This window comes from Prosopis cineraria, unplaced genomic scaffold (genome assembly GCF_029017545.1).
Source record: "Prosopis cineraria cultivar Desert tree isolate PC_DT_omini unplaced genomic scaffold, ASM2901754v1 PC11, whole genome shotgun sequence".
NCBI lineage: Eukaryota > Viridiplantae > Streptophyta > Magnoliopsida > Fabales > Fabaceae > Prosopis > Prosopis cineraria.
The window spans coordinates 23,916,158-23,926,160 of NW_026555342.1; the positions used below are offsets into that span (position 1 = coordinate 23,916,158).

General features: G+C 30.9%; 1 pseudogene; it reads left to right on the top strand.

The window, feature by feature from the left end:
• The first annotated feature begins 2,022 nt into the window (after nt 1-2,022).
• LOC129286926 (cysteine-rich receptor-like protein kinase 10) lies at nt 2,023-6,852 on the top strand (annotated as a pseudogene).
• Nucleotides 6,853-10,003: the final 3,151 nt, after the last annotated feature.

Sequence of the window (10,003 nt, forward strand, 5' to 3'; positions counted from 1 at the left end):
TCATGCATCATTCAAATATCCAAACAGGAATATATCCGAACAATAATATCTCATCATGATAAACAAAAATAAATTTTTGACCCACTTGGCAATAATTTCAAACAAGTATATAACAGTATTTATTTTCAATAATTCATAATTTTTCCAAACAACAAGACAACACATAACCATTCACAAACACACTCATCACAACACATTAATAATGGTTACCTTGTGTCTTGAATAACAAGTTCTCCTTCACAACTCCTCTTTCACCACTATCTTTGTCAACACAATTTACATAGTTATTTCATAATACTATATATTAATTTTACATTAAAATAAATAACTCTAATTTAAAGAGTTAGAAAGTCTTAGATCTATAATCCATTAACACTAATTTAAGATTTATACCTCATTTAACTTCTCAAATTCTTTTCTAAAATTCTCGTACCCTAATAAACTATTTTTAAGCCTCAAATCACTTCTAGTATCACAATTTCATCCTTCTATATTCTAAAAATTCATCCAAAAATAAATTAAAAATTTTAGAATTATCCTGAAGCCTCAAATCACCTTTCTATAACCTCAAAAATACCTACTCATACTTAAATAAATATTTAATAATCATAGGTTTATCCCTACATCTCAGATTCCACATAAATTCAACCATATAGATCTAGATTTTAACTCAAAAATTGTTAAACATGAGTTTCAACCTCAAGAAAATATTCTATAATATTTATTATATCCCTAAGAGTTCTAACCTATATTTTTACTCCATCATATATCATCAGATTAACTATCCTATAGAAAAATCCTAATCAGAATATTTACTCTATCCTACAAAATAATCATATCACTAGAAAGCTAATATTATTTAGAAAATAACTATAAAATTAATTTTGTAATTAAATAAATTTTTAAATGCTAATCTAAACAGGAAAGTTAGAACATACCTGAAGAAAAAGAAAATAATCCCCCCTTGCGAGAAAACGCCGAGCAACGTGAGAGGAAGAGAGAAAAATAATATAAAAATGGGATTGTAGTCCCAAAATTATATTAAAAAAAACTATAGGTTTGAATTTAATTATTCAAACTTTTGGGCCAAAAGTTGCAATTTCATCTAAATTGCATCTTAGCCTCTCATGCTTTCTAATGCACACACCCCCTCCTTTTTATACATGAAGGCATCTCTTCTCTTCCCTCATCTAACCAATGTGGGACTTAGAAATAAAACCTTCCACCCCCTTTTTTTGTTCCTTCTACCTTCTTTTTTTTTTTTTAACACACATAAAAAATTATTTATGTATTATATCTTAACTAAATATTGCTTATGTGATTTTAAATTTAAATTTTTAAATTTATAATTAAATACCTAACCATAATATCATTTCTAAATAACCTCAAATAATATAAATTCCTATTATTATCATTTTTTTCCTCAAAACCTAAATTTCACAATTTCTTTATTATATAAAATCAGGATGTTACATTGTTAATCCTAATAATTATGTTTGAAATTAAATAATTTAATCTAAAATATTATTGCAATTAATTAAACAAATTTGTCTCATGAAATTAAAGTTTAATTTTACGATGGAAAATGAAAAAAAAAAAGAATAAATAAATGCTACTTAAATTTAACAGTTTCTCTTATAATAATTAAACAACAATGAAGTATATGATATTTTTTTTTTTATAAAAAACACCGAGTAAGTATAATTACTTATAGTAAAGATTAACCAATCTCAAAGTATATCGCCTTTAACTAAACTTGCTATTATACATTTTTCAATGATTAAAAAAAGCTGCTACCACTTATGCTTGGCTAAAGCCTGAAGTTGAACTATTCAAACATATTAAAGTAAATAGTCTATGAGTACTCTCAATTTTCTTCTCGTCTTTGGAGATCAAGATTAGAAGGACTTAGCTCCTTCCTCACGCAAGAGTAAATGCTTCCCCACTTTCCATGAAAATACAGAGAGTAATAAAAACTCCACAAAACTACGAATTCTTTGCCTCAAATCGAACACCAACAATACCAAACCCTTCAACCTCACCATGATTACTCACAAATGCTTCTCCTTCTTCTTCCTTATCATCATTAGCTTCCTTTGTTCTGCTACCATTGAAGCATCACCTACTTATCTTTACCACAACTGCTCCACCGACGGAGAAACCTTCTCCGCCAACAGTGCCTTCGAATCACACCGGACCACCCTATTCTCCTCCTTAACTTCCGCCAATGCCGGTTTCTACAACACCACCGTTGCCAGTGGCGGCGACACCGTCTACGGCCTCTTCATGTGCCGGGGTGACATCTCCCTCCAGGTATGCCACCAATGTGTCATCAACGCAACCCAACGGTTACCTTCCGAGTGCCGATTTTCGAAGGAGGCTGTAATCTGGTACGACGAGTGCATGCTTCGCTACTCCAACGTCTCTTTCTTCTCCACCATCGGTAAATGGCCTACGTTCGTCATATTGAACCCTGGCAACATCTCAGACTCGGATCAGGCGAGATTCACGAGTTTTTTGTTGAGTTTTATGAATGAGACGGCGAATAAGGCGGTGGCGAAACCTGTGTCTGAGAGGAAGACGTATGCGAAGAACGAAGCGAAATTTCAGTCTCAAACTTTGTACAGTCTTGCTCAGTGCACGCCGGACCTACAGATCGATGATTGCAGAAGTTGTCTGAGTGGTGTGATTGGGAATATTCCGATGTGTAGCAAGGGGAAGATTGGGGGTAGAGCTGTGAATCCCAGTTGCAGCGTTCGCTATGAATTGTTTTCATTCTATGATTCCGATGAGCAAGTCGCGCCGACGCCGGCACCAGCTCTGGCTCCGTCCCGTAGACCGATAGTTCCATATTTCCCAGGAATCAATGGTTCACATCATCCTCGACCTCCAGGTAAAGATTTGGCCAAATAACGGGGCACAAGCTTCCATTAAAACATTTTATTTTTTTTATTTTTTTTTTGGCCTTTGGTGTCAATATTTTACAAGTGAAAAGACAAAAGTGCCTTTTTCTCTTTTTATTTCCCTTTTATTGCAGCGGTTCACTTGAGGGCTGTTTAAGTCTTTTCATTCATGGAAATATTGACACTGACAGACCATGGATCACTAAAATATTCAAAAAAAACCTTGGGACTTTTGCCCAATTATTTGGGGCTCACAGTACTTTTGTCTAATTTTCCATTGAATTTGTATTTATTAAAATGATAATTTATTTAAAATAAAAAAAATAAAATTATATTATGTCAAGATCGTTTAGTTTCGATCTGAATGGCATATATTAATATATATATATATATATATATATTGCTGCTCACTTGCTATGGACACTCTTGTCAGAATCTGACCGGAAACTAGCCATATGTCTGGTCTGAAAGCCAGTCAAAACTAACCGAGATAGAGTTTTGTTATATTTTTTTTTAAAAAATTCAATAACCCAAAATTATGTTATTATTTTATGTTATTATTTATTTTTTATGAATAAATTAGCCCACTGGTTACTTAAAAAAAAAAACGAAAAGAAATCTGTACCTAGAAAATATGAACTAATTTTCGCTATAAATATATATATGATGATTTATCAATGGCTCTAGTTAACTAACAATTATTCTGGCATATTTATAATTTTGGTGATTTGTAATAGATAAATAACATTTTAGGTTGAGCAATATGTATGAGATTGTGTTAGTTGGACGTCTATCAATCAAATATTACATAAAATATTTGGGCATGTATGACAAAAAATGGATAAATATTATCTTCTAAGTTTTTTTCCCATATATATTATTAAAAAAATATAATTTTAATTAAAACGGTCCGACCACATACAGTCTGACTATGGTTTAATAAATCAGTGTATTTACCTGTTTAATGTCATGTCCTTAAAAAATATTAATTGGTTATTGGGCATTATAAGTAATATTATCAAAATATTGTGGACAATTAGTAAATATGATGTATAACATTAATATTTATTGTGTTGGCTGCTCCTGTACTATTATTTTATTTTTGACAAGAATTATACTTCTTTCATTCAAAAACAAAAAAGAAAAACTATTTATTGTGGGGATGGTTGCAGGGACCTTTAATAGCAGGGACCAATTCAAATTCAGGAATTATTGGCCATATGCTCCTAAAACAAACAAACAAAAAGGAAAGGAAGGGCCGGGGGGGGGGGGGGGAACACACACACACACACACACAATAAAACATAAAAGTATGACAAAGAGGGGAAAGTCGTTCTTTATCATTCTTTTGGTCGGCCAAACCGTTCTTTATCATTCAAAGAACAATATTTTTTTCAAACCTAAAGCTTATAAAAAAGGATAATCCTCAATTATAATTATACTTTCTAAAAATATCTGTCAGCAATATTACATTCTAATTATAGAAGTATATTTAATGAGATAATCCACAATTTCTGTCTTTTTCGCCTTAAATTTCAAAAAAGTGAAATGATAATATTTTACTTTAGACTCCTAATCCTAATTAAGTCGTAACCATTCTATTTTACACAAACACAAGCACATCATTAATGCGCGCGCGTATATATATGTATGTATCATTACTGATGCTTTCCATTTTTTTGTATTCAAAACTCTGACCCTTTGCTTCTTGTTGCTTCTTGCATTCAGTAACCACTATTGTGATAGTTGTGGTTTCACTTGTTGTTGGCTGGATTCTTCTCTATTTCGCTTACTATCTCTTAAAGATTCGAATAAAGAAGAGTCATAGGGCTGTTCTGAGGCAAAAATACTGTAAGTAATTTTCATTCCATCTATTTACTCGGACAAATTTGGATTGGAAGAGTCAGAATACTTTATTTATTTATTTATTTATTTATAAGGTTAATTTATTTGTGTAGTTGGAAGGGAAAGCACAACTTTAGAGCATCTGCAATTCAGTCTAGCTACAATTGAGGCTGCAACAAATAAGTTTTCTCCTGAAAATAGTTTAGGGAGAGGTGGATTTGGACAAGTTTTCAAGGTGATAAATGCCATCAATTAATATTGTAAATGTTTTAATTGTACGTGTACATATAATTGTTTTTCATTTGTTATAATCTAATTAACTGACAAGTATTCTAGGGTATTCTTTCAAATGGCCAAGAAATAGCCGTGAAGAGACTTTCAAAAGGATCTGGCCAAGGTGCAGAAGAGTTTAAGAATGAGGTTTTATTAATAGCCAGACTCCAACACAGAAATTTAGTGGCATTGCTAGGATTCTGCATTGAAGAGCAAGAGAAATTACTTATTTACGAATTTGTTCCTAACAGAAGCCTTGATTACTTTTTATTTGGTTTGAATCTTCTAAACTCATTTTAACTTCTATTTGAAATTTCTACCTCATTTATGCCATGTATTTTATTATTTATTTGGTGCCTTCTGTTATGTATATATAGGTTCCCAAAATAGCAGAGTATTAGATTGGATGGAGCGTAGCAAAATCATAGGAGGAGTTGCTCGAGGAATTCTTATCTACATGAATATTCCCGTCTCAAGATCATACATCGTGATCTCAAACCTAGTAATATTTTGTTAGATGATGAAATGAATCCAAAAATTTCAGATTTTGGCCTTGCTAAGATGGTTGCTACTAGTGAAAATGAAGGAAATACAAATAGAATTGTTGGAACATAGTAAGTTATACTTTTTTTCCTTTAAACCTTTACACACACACACACATCCATCTTAATATGGTTGGATAAATAAAAATAATTTGTGATTTAATTTAAAAAACAAAGCTTTTACTTGTCCACTAATCATTTTAAATTCTAAATCTTATTATTATCTATTATATTGGATAAAATTGTATTGACAATGCATTTTCTTTTCAAGTGGTTATATGTCTCCAGAATATGCAATGTTTGGGCAATATTCTGAAAAGTCAGATGTTTTTAGTTTTGGAGTTATAGTCTTAGAAATTATCAGTGGAAAGAAGAATACAGGTTGCCATGATTCACAATATGCTGATGGACTCTTAAGCTATGTAAGTTACTTATGATAATGCGTTTCACTCTTTTATATATTAATTACAGGAAAATAAAACTTCCATCAAATATATTTTTACAAGGCTTTCATAAAAATTCTCTTAGAATCAAGGTTTCTCATGTAATCGTCTCAACATTAATTAATTGGAGAAAGAGTAATTTGACAATATCATTGTATGATGAGCTAATAAAGTGTAATCATTGAAATAATAAGCTTTACTTAATTGTTAGCAGACTTGGAAGCAATGGAGGGATGATAACTTGCTGGAGACATTGGATTCAAATATAAATGAAGTGGAATCATACAATGAAGTGATCAAGTGCATCCAGATGGGTTTGTTATGTGTTCAAGAAAATCCAAATACAAGGCCTTCCATGGCTACGGTTGTTTCATATCTTAGCAATGATTCTATTCAATTGCCCTTACCACAAGAACCTGCATTTTTTTTGCATGGTCAACCGGAGCTTACCAATACCAATGGAAGTAGAGAATCATGTTCTGTTAATGAAGCTTCTATGACTGAATTCTTTCCTCGCTAATTCAAGGCTTTTTATTTCCGTGGTTCCCAATGACAAAGATTGGCGTTTGCTCGAATGGCTTGTGGTCACTCAAGAGGAGGGTAAAATGGGTGTTACAAACTGTTTGCTTTCTGAAGATCAAACTCAATGACAGAGCAAGAAGCACAAAAAATAGAGATGAATAGAGTTGACGAAGAAGAAGAAGAAAATGCACAAGACTCGATCGGCACCATAAATCTAATGTTATGTTTGGTATATACATGCATATGAAAGGATTTTCAAGAAAAAGAGAAGGAAAAAAAAATCTTAATCTTGATATGTTTGATGCATATAATTTATGTTTCTAAGGAAAGGATGCTTCCCTCAAATAAGGAAAGTATGCTGGCTTCTCTTCAGTAAAGAAAATGAGTTATTTAACTTTGTTTCCAATTTTTTTGTTACGGTAGTGTTTTGATTGGTGAATTTGAATTTTAGATTTAAAAGCTTACACTTCAAATCTCATATTTAGAATTCATGTATTCAAAATCATTTATCTGGATATTTTAAAAAAATTTCAAATGAAAAAGAGATTTGAGTTGAGATTGAAAATGAAAATGAAAAATCAAAAGTAGCAAGTTTTACCTATATTTTTCAATTGATGAGAGATAGGAAAGTTACGAGAGTTAATAGTAAAAACATGAAGAGAACAAGGTATTGAAAATGATTGAGATTTCAAATGACTATGGTATATGAGGAAAAATAACAAAGGAAATGTAATAAGAGATGCAAACACACCATCAAATTAAATCTAAATCAATAAAATTTTGTTTATCCTAAGCAAAGATTTGATCCAAATCTAAATTCAAATCTTCATTAATCCAAATAGAATTATTTAAAATTTTGACTATTTCACAAGATTTTTGGGATCAATTCTTGTAAAATGTTCATGTGAATAGCCTATAGGAAAAAATTGAATTGAAGTGAGTGAAGAAATTTCTTGTGAACCTTTTGACGTCATATGTAAGACTTTGTGTGCGGTAGTTTTGGTATTGACAGAAAAATCATGGCGAATTAGGTATATATTAGGTTTGTCTTCTATCAATACTTTAGCCATTTCGATAGGACTTGTGGTAATCTTACAAATCTACAATTCATTATTTAATTAATCAATGTAGGACTTTTTAATATTTTCTAATACCGCTCCAACCTTTTGAGCTTGTACTTCTTTTCCATAATCTTCATTTGTTATTATTCCTTTTTGGATTGAAGTGTAATTTTACTCTAAACTATTCCCACATGAGCAATGTTTCTTTTAAACTGCTCATTGTAGCAATGTTGCCCCTAAACTAATTAAATCAGAGTAATGTTGTCCCTACTGTTTAAACGTCTGTTATTGTAGTTAATGGGACCCATTCTTTATGAGTTAAGATGTAATTTTATCCTTTAACTATTCTCAAACGAGCAATATTGCCCTCACCATTTAAAAATTATAAAATTAAATAAAAATAATATTAAATATTTATATATATAAATATAAAAATATTAAATAAAAATAATATTAATGTATATATTATAAATATAAGGAAAAAATTTATAGTATGTTAATAAAATGTCATAAATTAATAATATTATAAATTATAATTTTATAACTTGTCAAATATAAGTAGATCTTGATTAAGTTAGGTATGAGTACTCTCAAAATTATCTACATATACATCTATAACTATCGATTGGAGCTATCATTAATGACTCAATTTGGACCAAAAAATTGTTTTCATAATTAAGCTAGATTGAATAAGAGTTAAGCTACTATTAAGTCAGAAACCAAAGTATTGGGAACCAGAGCAGTTTTTAAAAAATTAAACAATTTTAAATGATATTAAAAAAATTAATTTGTTTAAAAAAATAGAAAATTTAAAAATTAGATCCTACTAAAAGCCAACTTTATTTTTGAACAATTCACATTATAAAATATGATTTAAAATTATTTTTTGTTAAAGATGTCGATAGTTATAGTTGCAAATGTAAATAATTTTGAGTCTACTCATATCAAATTTAACCAAAATTCACTTATATTTAACAAGTTATAAAATTATATTTATATTTTTCTTATATTTATCTTATATATACATTTAATATTATTTCTATTTAATATTATTATGATTTTATTTTTATTTAATTTTATGATTTTAAACAATGAGGGCAACATTGCTTATTTGAGAATAGTTTAGGGGCAAAATTGTACCTTAACTCATTAAAATTGGGTCCCGCTAGCTACAATAATGGATGTTTAAACGGCGGAGGTAACATTATTCTAATTTAATTAGTTTAGAGATAACATTACTATGATGGATAGTTAGGGGTAACATTGCTCCTCCAAAAATAGTTTAAAAAAAAATTGCACCTTAACCTATCTTTTTTTCCTCTTTTTTCCTCATCCCAAATGGAATGGCTTTGCTACCCTATTGAATTCTTGAAAATTAGGTGTATATCGATTTATCTTTCCATTAAAATAGGTTAAATCAATTTGATAAGACTCACTTTAATTTATATACCTTCAATTCATTTTTAAATTTGATAAGACTTACTTTAATCTTATTTACCTTCAATTCATTTTTTAATCAATCAATGTGAGACTTTTCAATATATTCTAATAGAGTCAACCATGCAGGCAAACGAGAATCAATAAATACTTTAAGTTTCTTCTTATTATCATCACTTACTGTGACACTACTTGATTATCTTAAATACAAAATTAGAGATCATACATTTATTTAATCGTCTACCTAATAATGATAATATTTCCTTCTGAACTAGGGAACAAGCAGAATGCATCTTCTTCAATCCTATTAAAGGGTCTCTGTCCAACGTGGTTTCCAAGTGGATCATACATGCAGCCTATGAAAATTCCTGATCAATTGTCACACCTCACTTTAGCACACCTGACATTAGGCCTGTGTAAGATGCCCATGTGTCCGTAATGCCTGACTCGACCCGAGTAAAATATGCCTGACCTGAGCCTTAAACAATGTGCCTAACACTGATTGGGCATGGTTGGGTTGAGCCTAAAATTCAGGTTGGGCAGGGTTTAGGGCTAGGGTATCCAACCAATTGACCCTGCCTGACCTAAGGTATATATATATATATTTTAAAAATTAATATATGATGTAATTTGTTAGATTAGTGAGGGCATGAATGGAAAATGAAAATATTGTAACCCTAACTGTCTTAAGTCTCAATTCTCTCACTCACATTTGTGATCTGATACAGTGCTTACTCAGTCTGCATACTTGCACAGTCGCTCAGCCACACACCTCTCAGCCTCCTCTCCACTCTCTGTCCCTCTCTCTCGATCATATCTCTGGTGCCACTCTCTGTCCCTCTCTCTCAATCGCATCTCTAGAATCACTCTCTGTTGCTCTCTCTCGATTGCATCTTCGACGTCGCTCTCTGTCCCTTAATCTTTTTGAGCTTCCTCCATCTGGCATTGGCAACTTCAGAGTTTAGAGCTTCCTCCAT